General features: G+C 39.7%; 1 protein-coding gene across 1 annotated transcript in view; it reads left to right on the top strand.

The window, feature by feature from the left end:
- Positions 1 to 1,415: 1,415 nt before the first annotated feature.
- Positions 1,416 to 20,945, top strand: part of ppp1r16b (protein phosphatase 1, regulatory subunit 16B) — an 89,830-nt gene continuing 70,300 nt past the window's right edge. Inside the window, exon 1 of the mRNA XM_042405543.1 lies at positions 1,416 to 1,620. The gene's annotated coding sequence lies outside the window, so the exon portion shown is untranslated. The remainder of the gene's footprint in view (positions 1,621 to 20,945) is intronic.

The raw sequence follows: 20,945 nt of genomic DNA, 5'->3' as shown, positions 1-20,945 counted from the left end.
GTTTCTGCTCAGTGTGACTTGCATATTTAAGTTATATTCATGTGTTTGCTGGATTTTTGGTTTTCAGTTTGCCCTTTGTTTTTCCTCCTGTGTTCCCAGCCTGCTTTTCCCTCCACTCTTCCCTCCTCGCCTGCCCTGCATCATCCTCATTAGCCCTGCCCGTTTCCTAGTGTTTTCCCCAGCCAATCAGCTTGTTTACCGTTCTCCTGTTTCATCTCCTCATTCCCCTCACTTTTCAGAGTTTCTCCGCCCATCTCCCCACCTGCACTTCATCTCCTTATTAGTTCAGGCTGTATTTAAGTTCTGGTTTTCAGTTCATTCTTGTTGAAGCCTTTGTTTTGTTCTATATTGTTCAGTCTGCTCTGTTTGTTCTGCATTGATTAGTTCAGTTTTTCAAGCATTCAAGTTAAAATAAAGAAGTTATTCTTCAGTTCCTCCTGTTCCTGCGTCCTACATTTGATTCCATCCCCTGCTACTCTTCTTGACACAAGATGATGCAAACCGCACTGGCCTGGCTATTTGTTTATGTAGTTAAAGACGTATGAAGTGCTTTGAGCTGGAGACAGACTTAATCACATCGCTGGGCTATGAAAGCATATATTCTTTATGTTGTAAGGAAATATGAAAGGCAGAAATGAAAGTCAGACGTCTCTGGTCAGTGTGATTTAAATAAGGAGTTTTTTGAGCTGTAAATAATGTAAAGATATTCCAGTAGAGCCCCAGAATATAAATGTAGGCCTAGTAATATGCATGATATGTCCACTTAAATTGAATTTTTTCTTGCGCAAAAAACATATCAGATGCAAATTATTGCTCAAAGCAGATTATTTTTTATATATTTTAAAACATGTCAGGGAGGGAAGGGTCTTTAAAGGACCAGTATGTAAGATTTAGTGGCATCTAGTGGTGAGGTTGCAGATTGCAACCAACTAAATACCCCCTCCCCTTCCAAGTGTGTAGGAGAACCTATAGTGGCTGCGAAACTCACCAAAAACGCAAAAGGCCCTCTCTAGAGCCAGTGTTTGCTTTGTCCGTTCTGGGCTACTGTAGAAACATGGCGGTGCAACATGGTGGGCTCCGTGGAAGAGGACCCGCTCCCTGTGTAGATATAAAGGGCTCATTCTAAAGTAATGAAAACACAACTAACTAACTACTTACTTTCAGATGATTATACACTAATTAAAAAATACCCATGAATATTATATTCCATTTCTGCCAAGTCTGTTGCGCTAAATGCACTAAATTATACACACTGCACCTTTAAATCCCATCTAATAAAAATAAACTTATTTGTTGCTGAGGTGGTGGTGGGGTTCCCGGGGGCCCCACATTGTGCAGCCCTGCCATTCACTGTGCCTGCATCCGCGCTTCAGTCTCCTCCTCCCTGCCAGCCCCGCCCTCAAGGAGTGACTTAGTGTTGGAGAGAAGAGAGAGAGGGACTCTGCAGGCAGACACACACACACACACTCATACACACACTCACAGAGTCACACACACTAAGGCTTTTCTTACCAGCTCTGCCGTGTCTTTACTAACAGGACAAGTTTAAACCTCCAGGATATCACTGTCGGCTCCGCGCTTTTCTCTCGCCCCCATGTGAACATCTCGACCTGGAGTGAGGTGAGTGCAGAAATTTAAACATGTTGCCAGTTTGTTTTGGGGGGGGTGAAACGCTTGTAACTAAACGAGGGGGGGGGGGGGGAAGGGGATTTTTCTCAGAGGAGGAAAAAGCGGTAGAGGAGGAGAGGCATGTCCGACTCCTGTTCTTCTTGGAGCAGTTTTAGCCAGCTCACTTTACCGCCTCCGAGGGTCACCAAACGCCTTGATAACCTGCATTTAAACCGGCGAAAAAGCGTCGTTTCCGCTGCTGGCGCCTGTAAATTTCTGCTTCACGGTTTGTGATTAGCAGAGCCGCTTCAACATCCTCTCCGGGATGTTGCCATTACACCGCTGCACACTGTTACACATGGCTTTTCCTACGAGCGCTACAACGTTTCTCTGCTACTTTCTTTGCCTGCTGGGACACTCGGACTCAGTTTGAAAACGGTTGAAAGCTGCAGGGATTTATTTTGCGTTTACTTTTAAAAAGTCCCGAGTACCAACGAGTAAAGCTCTGCGGAGCCGAAGCTGGGTTTTGCAAACTGAAGTCTGCAGGGGAGGAGCAGTGTCGTCTTCTGAAGTTTTGAATGGAAAACGTGTCCACACCTTCCAATATCTACAGCATGTCTGATGCTTTTAAGTTTACTCATCCTCTCCTAATCCGTTATTCAAAATATGTTGTTTGGGTGGCTTTTTTGATTTTTTTTTTTTTACATTACTTATTTTCATTATTGATTGATCAATTAATCATTTAGTCTTGCAAATGTCAGAAAATACTGAAAAATAAATCCAGAGCCCAAGATGGTGTCTTCAAATTGCTTGTTATATCTGACCAACAGTCCAAAAAAGATAAATTCACAGCACATATAAAACAGAAAAGTAGCAAATCCTCTCAAATGAGAAACTGGAACCAGCAAATGGTTAATTGATTGGTAAAACTGTTGTTGATCAACTCTCTGGCGGTCAACTGTAATTGACCAACAGACCAAAACCTAATTTACAATTATATATTCAGCAAGTTCTCACTATTTGAGAGGTTTGAACGACCAACTTGCTTGATGAATGACTCTGTTGATCTACTAATCATTACAGCTAGGGCTGCAACTAACTATTATTTTGATTGTTGATTAACCTGATGATTTATTTTCTCAGTTTATCGACTGGGCCATCAAAAGTCAGCAAATGGTGAAATATCGCCATCACAAGCCCAATGCAATGGCTTCAAATGGCTTGTTTTGTCTGGCAACAATCCAAAATCCAAAGGTATTTAGTTTACTATTCAACAGAGCCAATGGAAACTAGAAAATGTGCCTATTTGAAAAACATTCAATGGTTCCAACTGAATGTTTATTTTCACTTAAAAATGCCTCAGACAGCTAATTGATTATCAAAACTGTTTGCTTTTGTCAATTGATGAATCACCTAATGGACTGACTGTTATGGCGCTAGTTCCGGCCCTACAATGAGCGTTAGTTATACTTTTATTTCATCTTTCACACAGTAAAAAGGATGCACCTCATGATTATTTCCATCATTGATCATCTTTCACATTAATTGAGTAGCTGCTTAGTCTATAAAATGTCAGGAGCTGTTACCCATGCACATCACATTTTCCCTAGAGCCCAAGGAGAAGTTTTCCAATGTCTGCTCCATTTGAGAAGCTTGAACCAGTGGATATTTGGCATTTTTTCCTTAATAAATGACTTTAACCACTCAACTAACTGAGCGACAGTCCAAAACTTACAATGACATAAAAACAGCAAATCTTCTCATTTTAGAAGCTGAGATCAGCAATTTGTCTTGATAAATAAACAGTTGATTATCAAAATTGTTGGAGACACATTTTCTGTTGAGCAGCTAATCATATCAGTACAATACAGACAGACAGACAGACAGACTAGGCCACATTAAAAATCTATGACATCCTCAGAACCATGATGACATCAGAACTGTACCATTTACAGGCTCTTTCTTTCGCTGTCGCTGCTTTTGCTCTCATGCTCTAATGCACTCTCATGTTCAGCGCACGCACACTCAAAAATGGAAAACATCTTTTGGCTAGTGTTTGTCTCACTTGTGCCAGATGGACACTTTGTTAAGGTAGTTGGGTGGTATCCCTGTCTGGCTGTGTTGGCCTTTTTAAATGTTTGATGTGTGGAGATGTCCTGAGCGGTTTTCTCCTGCTGTTGCTCTCAGCATCTACTCCGGCTGTCAGCTTGTGTTAGAAATGGGCTGCTAGAGACAGTACAGTCTGCCTTCATGCGTACACGCCCGCTGGACATGCAAACAAACTTGCATGCGGTTGCTCTTATATGAATATGCAAGTGATGAGGTGTGTATGCAAACATACTAAGACACCATTCCTGAAAATGACACGCAGGTCACAAACATCGTCACCGTGCATCGACGCTATAATGTTTTGATTACATATTGTAAAATCTGTCAATGTCGTATGCACAAAGCTGGAGGCTGAAGTGGACAGTATATATTTTTTTTCAGCTTTGACATGTGATGTTCACAAGTGGAGCTCTCACTCTGAAAATAGACACGTAAAGCAAACTGGGCCCATCAGTCACCTCAGCATAAAGTCTCCTAAGCTCTCTACTCATGATCAGAGCTGTGCTCGCTGTAAGATGGGGATAAGAGCACAGTGCAGAGGCAAAGTGTAGTGTAGGTTACGATTTTAATTTATTAGTTGTTTGATCTAGAAAATATTGAAAAATGTCGATCACCGGTTCCCAAAGTCCAAGCTGCAAACTAAGATGTCTTGTGTTGTCCTGCCCAAAAATCCACTACCCAAAGATATCCAGTTTACTGTTATAGACGACTAAAAAAAACTAGAAAATATTAATGTTTAAGAAGCTGTAACCCTAGCAGAAGGTCAAAGTTAAGACTGATTGGATTTTGAAAACAGCAACAAGTTGTGTGAGTTGACTGAACAGCAACACAAAACATATGATGATCTTTTACCTCATTAGAACATATGTAATGTATCTGGCAAAGCGTGAGTTTATAGCTGAAACAATTAATCAATAAATCTAATTGTCAGTTGGCAAAAAAAAAAAAAAAATATATTAGCAAATTTTTCAAGCAAAACGTTGGGCCCAGCCTCTCAAATGTCAAGATTTGCTGCTTTTCTTAGTCTCATGTGATAGTAAACTCAGTATCTTTAGGTTTTGGACTGTTGGTCGGACAAAACAAGCAATTACACGACATGAACTTGGGCTTTAAAAAACTGAGATGGGTATTTCTGTTTTTACTGCAGACCAAGTGTCAATCAAGAAAATAATCAGTGGATGAGTCAACATTGAAAATAATCAGTATAGTCACAGACCTACTTGTGTTTTAGTTCTTAAATATCGAGTAAACTTGTGTCACTTCAAATAGTTTAAAGCGAAACCTGAATAGATTTGAGACACATTTTAAAATAATTCATATTTAGTATTCAAATTCAATTTGATCAAATGCGATTGAACCTCCGAAAATGTTTTAGATCTGTAATTGAAACATAAAATCTTAAATTGGATCCATTGAAGACACCAACCTTGTTTCTGACGTTCCTTGATGAACCACCTGCTTTTATGGTAAGAAAAGTTCATTAATGATATGCTGATCATGGATTTAAGCCTTGACTGATAAAGGAGTGTTATCTGAAATAGTGTCGCGTTGAGTCAAGCGGAGAAATAAACAACCGGCTTATTTTACATCAACTTGACTGTTGCATCTTTCTAGATGAAGCTAAGCCGCATATTTGCACTTTTTTAAGGTAACTGAGGGTTTTTTTGTTGTTTTTTTGAAAAACACCTCCCCAGGAAACCCCAAAATATCTTAATATCTTCTTGCCATTCTTTTTCCGGACCGAATCCACACACTGCACATTATCAGTGCACTCCTCCACGTTACAACCAGTAATTCGTCTGCTATTTCAAATGATAAATCATTAGGCTGTATACAGTGTCATGGCAAAATTAGATTCCTCTGAGTGTCTGAGTGAGCCGTCTCTGATCTCTGAGGAGCCTCTCTCCTCCGCTACTCCCTCTTCACTGATGAGCTGCCTCCATAATATATTCTCTGTAGTTTTGTACCCTAACTGATGTTTAATTATTCCGACACGGTGATTTGGCTGTTGCTCATAAAATATTGAAACAGAGGCGGCCCAGGAGGCACGCTGAAGGAGACAGGCTTTACTTCATCCTTAAATACGACTTGGAATGGAGCTTGGGCACCGACATCCACTGACATCAAAGCGAGTAGGCACAGACAAACAAGCACCGAATAAGTTGTTTAATGACATCTGTCCTTTTTAAAAAAAAAATACAATTTCCTTTTGCCAGTGCTAACAGGAAGTCCTTTTTGAACGTTTGAATTTGGAAATCTGTGCCTTGACCTCCTGCTGCTTAAGATGTCTTCTCTGAGCCGTGCCTGAAACCGGCGTGCTTGCTTAATATCGAAAAGCGATTATACTAGATCAGCGTTCTGATTACAGCTAGCAACCGGGCACTGCCTGCTAATCTGGAGTGTTAATACTGCGGGCAGGCAAATCTCAAGGTAGCTATCAAGGCTACTTAAGAGGCCCTCAACTCCCCATTTCTGGGCTATTTCTGTGAAACAAGTACACACTTGTTCCCTTGATGTTGATTTTAATGTCTAGCTTTGGTCTTGAGAGTTAATACTTTTTCATAGTGGTTGAAGTGAAATTATTAAGGAAGGAATGTTGGTTAGATACATTTCACTTCACACCCATTTTCAGAAATGTCTGAGTCAGACGGAGAGAGAGAGCATTTTAAAAACCGGTGGCAAGAAAAAGGATGTTACTCCCTCTTTTGTGTTACTCCCGTGTACGTTTTCAGCCCTTCATAAATGTGCTGCAGTGGTATGAAACAGTACTTGTATTCGATTCTAATGCAACACAGAATGAGACCAAATTAAAACCGCCGGGCATGTAAATTATAGTGGACTCCATATTGTGCCAGTAGCTGTGGTTTTTGGCTGCGTAGATGCTTAAAGTGATCAGTGGACACCATGATGGATCCCCTGCTGACGGGATATTTGAACCCCTCGTGTGACCGCTCGCTGAGCGGATAAAACCACAAACCTCGTTGTTTTGTAGAGAAGGGCTTTAGCACCCTGCTGTCTAAATCGATCGGCCCTGTGTGTGTGTGTGTGTGTGTGTTCATGCTCAGATTTGTTTGCTGTCGAGAGTTTATTTGCAAATGGTCGCTGTCCAGTTAAAACCATGTATCTCCAAATGCTTGAGATAAGTTAAAAGGCTCTTTATGACTTAAAGGGGTCACATGTCCAGGTCTATGTTTATAATCTGGGGTTCTACTGGAGTATCTTTTGCATGATTTACAGTTTTTAAAAAGCCCTTTTTTTTAATACTCTGCTCTGATTGGAAGGTGCATCACAGCAGACTTCTGGCCGCTCGGGAGGCAATGTCAACAAATCATGAAACAAACTGTTAGTAGGATTTCACTTCTTTTTCTTGTTCTTTCCTCGAAATGTCAACTTCTCAAAAACACCTGTACATGTTTGAGCCGAAATCCGATCTGAAATATGAGAATGGACAACAACCCATTGAAAAAGCCTTAGCAACAACCTTAGCAACCTTGTCGGCAAGATGGAACAAAATGTTGCAATTGAAGTGTCTGAAGCCTGGGCTTTTGACTTGCAGGGAGCATTTCTACACATGTTAACTTAATGTTTAGCATAGATATATGACATCATAACAGTATATAAATAACAGAAAATCACAAAAAGCATAATATGTCCCCTTTAAGACTGTGTTTTTCTTATCTCTCAGGGCTCCACCCAGCATTTATCTGAAATGTATAGATTATCTAATCTATAATTTCAGGATGAAATTTCAGTTGAATTGCTGCAATTAGCGGATTCGCTGGTGGAGGTGAAGTAAATGTGTGATGCATTTGCATACCAAGTTAAACTTTGATGGACTTTTAATATGCTAATTTGCACCACTGACCAATTGTAAAGTCAGTTCCTCTGCTAGAGTGACTAGTAACATGCAAACAATCAAAACTTTCTCGGATCATCAACTATACAAGTAAAATAACAGGCGACACTCCGTCCCCACTATCAAAGCTCTATAACCAGTCCATTGATCTAAAACAACCTGTAACACACAGGACCCTTCACACCTCCTCCACAACTCATTCCAAGCAGCAGGTCGCTGCTATAACTCTATCCAGGGATAATATATTTGAAATTGCTTTCATTCCAACAGCCATAAACATGATAAACAAGTTATGAATAACTTATACTAACTCATACACTTATTTGTACTTTGGCATCTCTCTCTGTTTTTTTTTTTTTTTTAATACATTTATGAGACCATTGTGGGTAATGTTGCAAATTGATAATCATGACTGTTTAATGGCAATATCACATTTTTATAGGATTTTTGCATCAATGTAATGAAGTACATTCCTTTGTTTGTTTATCAATAAACAATTCCTCTATAGATTTTGCAAAAAATGTATCATATCATGATATATTTATATTGATAGTTTGATATGAAATTATATTTACTGTGTTTTATTCACCCCTGCAACCAATGCTAACCACTGCCCAACCTGCAAGTAGTATTTCCAAGGATGCAAGAATGAATTTTTTGGATGCCACTTTCTAATGTGACCAAGCACTTAGATTCAAACAATCCTTTTAAAAATCCATTGCATTATCTCAAAAAATCTAATGCCGACACGCTTAAAACAAAGATGTTTTTCTTAGTTTACATTGTGGAGCCACTCGATTCTCTACTTTTTGTACAAATCTGCATTTCTGCATACTGACATTCATGAAGCACAGTGTGTTGTTGACATTAAAAGCAAAATTAAAACACATCTTTATAGGCTTTCATGCATATAGAGTGTCCCCTATGACTCAGTGTTTTCACATCCTTTTCTGAGCCGATCCTATATTTGTAGCTCTTTTGCATGTTTCTGTGTAAAAAAGCCCATCAGAGAAACACACCCACCAATCGGATTCAGGGAAGCATTGTGAACAGGAAGTGAACTCATAGCTTGTGGCCTGCACTCTGTGTTCAGGAAGGCGTTTGACCGAGGGGTGCATTGTAAAGGTTTTTTCCTCACATTGTTGTGGAAAACACAGCAAGCCTCTCTGCTCCAGTTTGAATCTTGCACATGGTTACTCATATGAACATGAAATTCTCTGATTTTTTTCAGTGTCGTATTTAAGACATGTTTTCTAGATATACAGTATATATCTAAAAAAAAATGCTTTCCAATAGTCTATAGTGTGCATATGAGGCCTTATGAGTCCATTTATTCTGCTCTCATGATGAGCAAAATGCCTCTTAGATTATAGAAACACAGCTGTTGAACTTCAAAGGCAAAATTCTGCCAACATTGAAAGTGTTGTTGAAACAGTCCCTGTGTGTGTGTGTGTGTGTGTGTGTGTGTGTGTGTGTGTGTGTGTATATGTGTGTGTGTGTGTGTGTGCATGCTTTTTGAAGGCTGTTTTCATGAATTCTCCCTCTGCTGTTTGAGATGGGCTCTTTAATGTCTGGTTTGCTCTGTCTTCTGTCTGTGCTCTGCACCCATTGGTCTAAAATTGACCGCACGCTCTCGGTGCTTGGTTGTGCCTGGTATCACCAAGGCTATGGTTGGTGTGAGTGTGCTTGTGTGTGTGTGTGTGTGTGTGTGTGTTTGTCACTGTTTGTGGTCTGTGCCCTTGGTGTTGTTCCTTTTAGGTAGGCCTTCTGTATGAGCGAGTGTGTTAGATAGATGTGTCTGCAAATGCCATTTTTTAGTTCAGTATGGCTCACTCTGCAAGAAAACCCTCAATATAAACACACACACATTCCTGCTCATTCACATACCACACTGTTAACCGCTAATGTTTTGCCCATTAGGTTTTTAAGGTTTTATAAACTAGGGATAACCAGTGCTGTTCAGCACAGATTTCTGAAGAGCAGGATCTTTTTTAATGTGTTAACAGCTGTATCTGTTTAAATATTGATTACTGGCATAACTCTGCCTGAAAGCTTCCTTTTAGGAAACCTCAGAAGAGGCAACATGTTTTAAGTCTATTAGTGTCTAGACATGATGCTGGTGATCCCCAGCTTGTCTTAACTGATCATCGCCAGTTGCGGCATTAGTCTAAAGAAGTTGCAGGGACAGGCAGTGGAGCTGTGGCAGAGATACGGTAACAGTTTGTGGCCTTTATTGCAACAGCTCTGATCAATTCTCTACTTCCCAAGCTGGGTTTTACCTTCCTGTTCAGCAGTCAGCAGGCTCCCAATAAATCAAGATGAGGAACCAACGGTCTGCAGCCCTTTTTAAAATGTTGCCTTCATGATACTTCCACCTTTTAGATACTAACAAAACACCAAAAACCAGAGATAATTTGAAAATGTCACATAACAAAATCACATGTAAGGATGGCATAGATATTTGTTTTCTGTTGTTTCAATCTGTGCTATGTTTGTGTAAAGCCGGCCAAGAAATGGTGTTGTTACCTGTTTAGGTGTACAAAGGGAAAATGGACAACAGTGTACAGGTGAGGGGAGTGATGTCAGCATGACTGAAGGGAGGCCGATCATTCATATGGACAGAATTCTGCCCATAGCCTGTACACGCACCTTTCAGACCCGACCCGATTTAACCTGCCTGGTCCTGCAGAATTTGAGACCCCAACTTGAGGCTGTAAGTGTGAAAAAAGAATGAATTGTTTTATAATACCGCATATAAGCTCCACTGCAAATATTTTAATTGCCAAGTACTTTGTGACAAATAAATTAATTTAATGTTACATGCTCCCCGGCACGTCGAGAGGTCCGCTCGAGTCCTGCATGCTTGCTAATAACTCACCTGAAGAGTTGGGTCTCTGAGATTGTGCTAAGAACATATACAGACTAACTTCTCAGTTCACTTGAATGCATCAGTTTAAGACAAAGTTGTGCAGAAGTGTTCATGATACATGATACCACATGTAACTTCTGTATTGATTCAGCCAGCTGTCCTCTCTGTGGGGAAAAGCCAAACAACCATATATACCTTGAGCAGCTTCAAAAATAGAAAATCAATATGTGGCGAGTCATTGTTGATATTGTGGCGGGCCGCCGCAAATAAACGAATGTATGGGGGGAAACCCTGAGATGAGCTTTCATGTTGTTTTAGGCTCATAGAGGCATTTTCTTGCTAACAGTGCTATAACTAGGAATACTACTGTGTCATTGTGATTGATGATGATTTTTATTTGACCTTCATTTTCTTTATGTGAACAAAACCTCAAGTGACACCTGAGCTCACTCAGCAGCAGCGTTTCGCTCTCTGAGGAGCACCAAACTGTCTAGCAGGAAAAAAACAGATTGTGATGATCAATTGTACTTTCATTCTTTTTTTTTTTCTCTCTGCTTTTCTGAATCTAACAAATGCAGGGAGGCAGATCTTTGTTTTTTAGCATAGTGAAATGAGAAATCAGTATGCACAGCTCTTACGCTGCCCATGCCTGCAGTTACTGGGACAGTACAGGCCCACTGCGCACCCATCTTGGTTTAGCATTAGATTAGAAGTGACACTTACTGCAGGCTGGCTGAGTCTAAGCCTTGTTTACTCTGGCTGGGTCTTAGCCGGGGACTCAAACCATCATTAGGCAGTGAAATGACTCAACAGTGGGATAGAGCTCCAGAAAGGGAGAGAGAGAGAGAGAGAGAGAGGACACTAAAGAGGGGAAAAAGAGTAGGAGGAACAATTTAGAAAATAAAGAGAAACATGAAAAGGATATTCCTGAATCTGCCTGGAGATAGAGTGAACCGGATGACCGTAGCAGGAGGGGCAGTCAGAACCTGGAGGCCAGGGCGTGCTGTGGTCAAACCCTTTTATAAATAAACAGACAGATTCGTCTAAAATAAACACAAATCACTCATGTCAGTGCGGAGCAGATGGACGAATAACCCCACCCAGAACCGGGACAACAGGCCCTAAACATGAACTACTGCTGTCGTGCAGAAAGGCTGCAGGCCAGGTTCTCCCTGCTTTGAGGTTAAGGCCTTTTGTAAAGCCACCCACACAAGAAAATTGGGTCCTGCAGAAAACAGCCATTCAGAGACCATTTATCCTTTTCAAAATTGAGTTGGAGAACGAGGATCAGTGCGGAGTCCTCTCAGGAAAGGCCGGGAACCCTGGCTGGAGGCTCTGGATATCCCTTTGAAAGCTGTAAACCTAGTTTGGTCGCTGCTACCTCAGACTCTTGCTGATGTAACAGAAAGAAATAGGCTCATGATGTGCGGTTGAAATAAAAGCCCGTACATTCACAAAAAAAGTATCTCAAGGAATAAATAGGAGCCATCACACAATAATGAAGATGACAAGCTAATGGATACCCAAATGACAACAAAGCAGAGGAAGAAAAGTAAATAAAATATTATTTGGGCATGGAAGGACCTGAATCTTTACTTAAAAGTGTTTGCTGGAGAGAAGAGGTGAATTATATTTCTTCAAAGTTAGCCTAATGGACTGTAAGACAGGAATGCAGATGGCTAGGTCTACATGAGAAGACTCGAGCCTCTTAAACACATAGAACTTACAACATTTTAGGTTCAATTTTCTGGAAAAGTTCACGATAGTTCAGCGGTTCACACACAGGTCGTCTACTGTATATGGAAAAATAACTTATCTTTGTTGAATATGCAGTGCTTGTGCAAGACATGGCGTTTGGCTCGTGAGACTTGGTAATTCACAATGTTAAAGGTAGCCTGTGGAGTTTTTGACCACTAGTGGTGCCATGGAGCAATTTTACACGAGTGGGTCTCAGGTTTGTTTGTATCGCGCAAACCTCAAACGGCAGATTCCTGCTGGTAGTTTCATGATATTCTGCTGATTGACTGTTGGTGTTGGTAACATACAAAGAAGTGTAGCAATTAACCTACAAAGGTAGCGGAGACAAACACGACAAGCTAGCAAACCTATGTGTAAACAATCAAAACAAATAGTTGCCAACTAGTTCTTAACATTTCATAGACTAAACCATTAATCAAGAAAGTTTGATCATCAGTAATTAAAATAATTCATGTAAGTTGCAGTCAGACCTCATGGATACACACAATACATTTTGGCAATTAAAAAGTGAATTTAAACTCCACAGGGCACCTTTTAATCTTCTCATTGGCTTGCTGGCTTTATGTAAAACCATCATGCAATAAAAATGACTTTTCTCATGCTTTCTCATGGAAATCCATGGCTTTTGTTCTCACTAGAGCTGTGGAAGAAGATTTCTGTAATCACAGTTCCTGTTTCCTGAAGAAGCTAACATGGAAATAAAACATTCACAAGTTTAAGGTGCATGTAGGAAAAGGGGTTGCAAACACTTGAAAGGATTGCCTCTAAATGGTGCAGTAACAGCGATGATGTTTATCGGCAAGTCTGTTTTACTCGCTGTCTTGTTTCTGCCTCTCTCTGATAAGATTTAATCCACTGTGTTAATAGACCTGATTCTGACCTCATGACCTGTTTGAAGAATATTTCCTTTCGGTATGTTACGTGATGAAATACAGGCACTGCTGAAAGTACAAGTACCTTATCATGGTTGATTTTAGTTTTTAGGCCTCCATGGCAGATCCGGCTTTGCCTACAAGGAACCTCAGTTTACACGAACAAAGATAAACAAGAAGCTTACAAGGTGAGCAGTAAGAGTGCTGTAAATCCTTCAGGTTGCACAGTGTCTGCTGGTTAATCTGGCCTCCCTCTGACCTGCTGCTAGCTCTGTTGTGGCTCTGTGCACAGATGGAAAATCTGTCTATATCTTATAGTTACAAGCAGCAGATCTAGAGCTAAAATTGCTTTCCATTTAACAGAAGAGTTAAGATTTGCATGCTTGTCTTTGTTTAATATAGATATAAAACAATTTGTTGGGTTTTTTGGCTCTAATTTTAAGAGACTCAAACAAAATAGTAATTGGTTTGTGACTGCATCGGGCTTCAATTGCTGCAGTTTTGCAGGCTTTTGCTGTCAAAACTCATCAAAATGTTTGTCCTGCCTATTGCTGCACTTAACATGCCACTGCATGCTTTCAGTCTACCTGTTGTTTATTTGCATCCTTCTAAATCTTATTTCCATCTTTGGCAGACAGACGATTGTGAGATGAAGATGAATCAGTTTGAGGTGGGAATTGGAGAAAAAAAAAAATCATCCTCTGAGTCCAATCTATGAATGCTCAAGAACCTTTTTGAGATCATTCAAAGTGTTTGTTATTTTCTTCCACCACATTGTACAGCTTCGCACCAAGAACATTGTAGCTGATTGACAGCATATCTCAGTCTGTCTTAACATTTGAGTCAGAGCAGGTTGCTCGTTAGTTTGTTTGTCCAAGTAGATGTTATTGCTCATAAAAACTTTAATTTTTCATTTGATTCACATTTTAGAGTACTTTCGTTCTAGTCTAATTTGCTCATTTAACTGCTTTTTGATTGAATATCCCAGTTTTGTTCCTCCATTATTCAGCTGGCACTGACGTATGACCACAAGGTCCATTAAGTGAAGTTGTCAGGTCATTTTTACTGTTGTTTTAGTGCCAGTTTAGGTGCAGTAGTGGATGCTTTTCCAAGTAATGATTGGTGACACCTGCATGTGTCAAACACTCAGGCATTATTGGACTTGATGAAAGCAGAATGACAAAATGCTTTGGCTCAGTCAGGCTTTTGTAGCTGTATGACTGTATGAAATATATTTGGCGTTATTTGTCTGTGGCCTTCCCTCCTCTCAATAAAACAACAAAAACAAGATGGAGAAGCAAGAGAAAAAGAGAAACTTTAGATAGAATAGATATTCTATTGAAAAAGGCTGCAACAAGCAATGCAGTAAAACGTAAATATGTACAATTATATCAAACAAAGAACAGACGTATTTCTTTTAGTGCCATAGCAAGTTCTTAAAATAATAGAGTAGTATCTGGAAGTGAAAATGTAAAAGTAAAAGACTAAATGCTGCAACTTAGAGATAGCATACTGCCCTTTTAAAATAGTAGAAAATGAAAATATATTTCAAATGACAAAAGTTAAGTTGTTTATTTTTCTGTGAAACTAATAAATTATCATGATAAATTATCATTATCATAGAAAATGTGTCTAAACAGCAGAATGTCTTTGGTTTTTGCAGTCTTATAAAGGCATCAAGACATGTTTTGCACATAAGACATATTTGGAACTTAAATATTGGTTCAGGTCATTGGCCATCGTACACTTTTCCTTTTGGGTGATCTGAGGTCTCGGTCTGTCTTGACCTGTAGTAGATCCTGCATGCAGTGAGTTCTGGTTTTGTCCGGATTGGCTAAATACTGGATTGAAGACAGCACAATGGTGGGACTGTTGGTGCAGTGTTGACCTGGCCGTGTCAGGCAGGGTGAAGTACAGCTGTGAATTAGGTTAACAGGGATTATAATGTGGACATTGCATGATTCTAAGTCCAGAAGTGTTGTATTTTTTTCAATATACAAACATTTATTTGTCACATACTCATATTTTCAGTGAAGGGAAATACAGAAGTGACACAAGTGTTGTTGATTCTCAGGGATGTGTAGCTTTTCTGCTGCTTCCTTCCAAAATCCACAACCAGCTCTTCCAGGTAGGGCTTCTTATCATTGTTGGTGATCTGACCTATCACAACTGTTGACCACACAGTTGTGATAGTGTTTAGTTTTAGCAGTTCATAGTGCGATTGTGTTGCAGTGATTAATATGTTGGTCAGTAGGCCCTGCAGGATCAGTCCCGCCCGAGAAACACAGATTTACTGCAAGATTGCTTGCTTGCTATTTACAAGCATCAAATGGCATGTAAATGGCTTATATGGACATAAGCTAATGTAAGTTGAGTGCTTATGAGTTCAGTTGAGTTCAGCATATTGCTTCATGTTTTACACCGTGGAATATTGAATTACTTTTGGGCCACCAAATATGTGTTGATGCGTTTTGGCTCAGCTCTGAACACAGCTGGCCAGCTGTGGCATCCTGTAGCACCTCAACACCTTGTTTTTGTCGATACGCTGTCTGCTGTCTAACACTGCCCTGGTTCATTACGACAGGGGAGAGGATGACCCAGAATCAAGTTGACCTGAGTGCTTTAAATCAAGGCTCCACCGGAGGAAATAAATTCTCTCCCCACTAGCAAACCCAGCGCCAACTAGGACAAGTAATCCAGACAGAATAAAAACGTCCTCTTAGAGGACACTGAGGGAGAGAGGGATGGAGGAGTGAAGACATGATAGGCTAAGACAGGATGAAAGAAAGAAAGAGAGAGAGAGAGAGAGAGAGAGAGAGGGGAGCTGGATTGTTGATTTGATAGATGGAGAGGTGGTGCATTGCTGCAACAACTTAGATTGCCTTCTTTTAGGGCTGGGCAATAAAACGATCTTGATACGGGATCACAATAAAAGTTATGTCGATTATGATGATAAACTTGCACATTTTTTTACTCGATGGATAGATCTGACACAGCAGAAATAAACGTGACAACAGCCAGTCAGTCTGCAGTTTTTGTCTTGCACGTCAAAGTACATGCCCATTTCCTACCGCAAAGCATTGTTTAAGCTACTGGTGTAGAAAGAAAGTAGATGTCCTCTGGAAAAGAGGAAAAAAACAAGTGGAACCGAGGGGCACGAAAGCGATATGATGATACCGCAGCACTCTCATATTAGCCTCTATGTCAGAGTCTGTCTCCAGGTAAACAGTGAACCCAGACTGCCGAAGAGGGACGAACTCCACTGCATCTGGTGATGAGTCTACACTAGTGCTAACATTAGCAGTGCTACAGCTGGAGTGGCCGTCGTGTCTAAAATAACCATAGCTGAACAAAGCTGCTGTAATTCACAGACACTTCTATCTAGTAGAGACATTCTGTCTGCGACTGCTCTGACTCTGGATTCCTAAAGCTAACTGCTGTAAGCTAACTTGTATTGTTTTGTTGGGCAGATAAAGCATGTTTGGAAAGTTAAATGTTTACATTATGTTATTCTATTTTTTATGTGTTTTGTATTTTTTTTTTTTTCTGTTGATGAATCTGAGCACTGATGTTCTTGCTGACGTGCCACCAGATGATTGGAATCATCCTAATATTTAAGGCTGGGTATCGAACCTCAATACTTTTTTTTGATACTGACCTAAATGTGCCTGTAACACAGATTATCGAAAACTGTTAAGTACAAAACATGCTAATGAATTTCTGGCCAGATTAATAGTGTTTACTTTTTCTTCTATCAGATTACGGCTGCAACAATTATTTTTCTATTTGTGAATTAATCTCTTGATTATTTTGTTGATTAATCGATCAGTCGTTTGGTCTATAAAATGTGAGGAAAATGGTGAAAAATGTCAATCACTGTTTCCCAAAACCCAAGGTGACCTCAGATGTCTTCTTTTGTCTCGACCAACAGTCCACAACCCAGATATTCAGTTTACTGTCATAGAAGAATAAAGAAGCCAGAAAATCTACACATTTGAGAAGCTGGAAGCAAAGAATAATAAATTTAGACTGTATTTAATGAGGGCAATGTTCCCTTTTCAAGTTAAGGAGACCTTAAAGGAAAAAGATTATTCATGTCAACTGCTGTTGCAAAGGTCAAGAATGAACTGTCAAACTCAAAATGTCACCAGTTTTCAAAGTTCATGTACAGCTGCCTTTTAATCCAAAAGATTTAGCATTTGGCTTTTTTTGTTTTGAAGAAATTCATGTTTATATTTTTCAAAGGTAAGGTGTCAAAAAGGTATCATTTCGGTGTCATATTGCATGGGCAGTAGTATCCAAAATGTTTGAATGATACCCAGTCCTACTAATCTGATGTGACGCGTTTGTGCCTCCACACGTTTCTCTGATAAATTTCACTAAAGGTGTCATAGCATAGTGTCGGCCATTTGTTTTGTTCCAGCTTCTGGCTCAGGAGAGCTACTATAACCAAGAGGCCGCCTGGTGCCTCACTGGACTCTAGACATCCATTGAGGCTTCGTCTTTAAAGCTTAAGATCTGAGTCTTTCACCAAGTGTGTGTGTGTGTGTGTGTGTGTGTGTGTGTGTGTGTGAGTGTGTGTGTGTGTGTGAGTGTGGAGCTCCACGGCTCAGTGAAGCCTGGTCTGTTTTCTGTTTATCTGTTTACATACAGCAGCAGCTGCTACTCTGCTTTTTCTTTCCACTCCTCTGCTCTCTTCTGTTACTGAGTAAGACGGTTTTTATTCTCTTTCTGTTGGGGGGGGGAGAGAAAAAAGGAAGCTGCTTCCGTCGCCGCTGAGGGAGCTGAGATGGATGTCCATAATAGTAAATAAAACACTAACAGATTGGTTCATACAATCAGAGAAAATGAAATAAAAGCTACATTAATATGAGATTTGAACATTTCAGAAAAGGTAATGTTATTCCAATTAAATGTGTACCCTGTTGTGTAAAAGTGATTGAGTGGGGTGCAAAATGATGGAGTTGGTGTTGTCTTACATGTTTATTTTCACAAATGAGATAATAAACAAAAAGAAAACATGCTTTTTAAATCAGAACATGAAAGAAATGCAAATGAAGACGATGCATGATTAAAAGATTACACAAAGAATCCATAATTAGCAAAAACAACGTGTGTGTATATATGGCATTAACACGTGATGTAAATCATTTTCTACAGATATTAGAGAACAGAAGACTGAAATTTATGTGTGGATCTGAATACGCAATGCAAAGAATATGAAATGAAGCTTAGAACAGAATAAAAAAAGTCAGTATTTAATTCACTGGAGAGAACTGAATGGATAATCAGTTGGTGAAGTTCTATGCAGTCAATACCAGTGTGTTTACGGTGTTATGTAGTGTGTGTGTGTGTGTGGTGGCAATTTTGCAACTCCGCTGTGACAAAGAGGAACGAGACACAAATCTCTTACAATATTGTCACACTTTACTAAAGCTCGGAGCATTACACGTTCACACAGTGTCTGTGTTAGACAAAGAGCGAAAAGGCGAAGTCAAACACACAATATATAGTCATGAAAGCTACAGAGCTTTCTGTCACTCTTACAAGCAATCGGTCGGTGCAACAGCCAGCTCTTTGTTACTTATCAGTGTTTCTTTCCTGGAGGCGCTTCTGCCTCCGCTCACCTGCTGAGAACTGCAAGCGAGTGAACACTTTCTCATGCTTCCTTATCTGGTCTTGTTCTTTCTGTGACAATCTTGCTATCCTCTGACACGTCCCTTTAGCCTTCGCCTTTCAAACTCCCTGCTCGCACTTCCAAAGACTAAGACATCTCTGTCTGCTCACGCTCCATGAACCCCTCTGTTACGTTTATAGTACTTTAGTTTATAATCGGGCTGAAGTTCTCTCAGTTAAAAGTTACATGGTAAGGGTCTTCATAATTAAACATAGTAGAAATTAAAAACGATTACATATGCAGTAATTAAAATGTGGTTCCAATGCGCAGTAACTGTATTCAGACGTGAGACGTGTGCAGTAGTATTTGTAATTTCCTTCACAGTGTATTTCTGGCTCTCCGAACACAGACCTGCGTTCTGTCACTTTGACTTTAGAGACTTTAGTTTGACACGGCCGGGGGTCGTGTTCCGGCTAATGGCCTCAGTTGTCATGAAGGTCAGATGTCAAATCTCAGCGTAACAGTCAAAACCAACTGCTTCCCCTTTTTTTTTTTTTAATGGCCATGTGCTGTGTCATTAGCCTTTTTGTGCAGTGTTTCAGAAACACTGGCTCAGGGCCCAAAATAATCACTGGTGTATGATAATGAGGACTTTGGGGTTAAACTGAGGCTCTAAACTGAAAGGATAATTCATGTTTATTACAACTTGGGTCTTTTTTTTTCATAGTTTTGGCTCATTATTCTCATCTGTAATGATCACACTGCACCCACCAAGTTAATTGCTGAGATCTCTAAGCAGAAGTCTAATAGAGGAAGAAATGAGTAGTCATTCAAGTTTTAAATAAACTCTGAGGTTTATTTAAAGTAGTAGCCAAACTTGTGTGGAATCAATGAGTGATTATAAGCAGCATTTCAGATGTGCTAACTGGGTTTTACCTCCCAAATGAAGTGGTTTAGATCGGTCAATGCCAGAGGCACCCCAATAGTCCAGTCAGATGAGCTCAAGTACCCTTTTATCAAGTTCAAATGTTCCAAAACTGGGTGTTATTTTATACTGTTCATTATATAAAATAGGATATTTTTGCAATGTTCTATGAATGATTGACATGAAATCAGCAAGAAGGGATCCTTTTTTTTTAAATAATATTTTTATTATGATTTTTTCATAAACGTACAAAAACAAACACTACAAACAATGGCCACAAAAGTCACACATCTTACTGAAATCTTTGACATGAGATACACATAGCCCACCACCTACCCGGAAAAATAATTGCACACAGTTATACAGGCTGACATTTGATGACCAAGCAAATAGAAATCTGACCTTGTTCCACACCTTCAGCATTCCCCTGACCAAGGACTGATTTCTTGCCTTTATTGAGAAGTAAACGAAGAAGGGATCCTTGAATTGTCTATAATGAGCTTTGGTCTCTTTTTTTCCCCCCTTTATTAAATTAGGTTTGGTGAAGTCCGCACATTTCAGCAATGTTTCCACTACTTTTAGTGATTCATTTCACCCTCTCTCTCTGCATGCTAAATAATTTTAATGAATTCTCAATCGCAGCATGTCATGTTTAGGATTGGCACCTGGTTCGTAATCACCGGTTTTTGGATAATGTCGCTGAACTGTTGGCTTGTTTACAACCTGTCTGAAATTCACTGGCTTGGAAATTGATTGAGTCCTAATGAGCCTTGTTTATGAGTATTTGAACATTTGAACAAGTTATTTCTCTGTGCAGCATGATTTAAGCACCAATTAGCATGTGATAAATGCCCTACATTGTCGAGCCTTTTCTGGTATGCAAAGAGTGGACAATGCTTTAATTTTGAGTCGTAATATGTTGGCTGAGGCTCTTCACCTGCACCAGTGACACCAGACAAAGTGTCATGATGGTTACCCCACAGTCTCATATTATGGAAGTGGTTTTAGTCTCTCAACACATTGGTAAGAGCAGAGCAGACTTTCCAAAAGCTTTTATGGTTCAGTTGAATTATGAAATCAGAAGAAGTCATTTCATCCCACTCCAAGAGACTATATTGCTCATTTTAAACGTGAAATTGGATCGAGCTTTTTTTTTATTGCAAATATCTTCTCAATAAAATGCTCCCTTTAATCCCTTTGTACTTTTCCAAATAGTGTAAAAAGTTAATATAGATTGAATCAGAGGCTTTGCAAAGCTGCACAACATTCAATCCTTCATTTCGCATCAGTGCCTTGAAGAAATCACGGAGTAATTTTCTCTTCTTCTTTTT

This window comes from Thunnus maccoyii, chromosome 3 (genome assembly GCF_910596095.1).
Source record: "Thunnus maccoyii chromosome 3, fThuMac1.1, whole genome shotgun sequence".
In the NCBI taxonomy this organism is placed as follows: domain Eukaryota; kingdom Metazoa; phylum Chordata; class Actinopteri; order Scombriformes; family Scombridae; genus Thunnus; species Thunnus maccoyii.
This window is presented reverse-complemented; position numbering and strand designations above follow the sequence as displayed.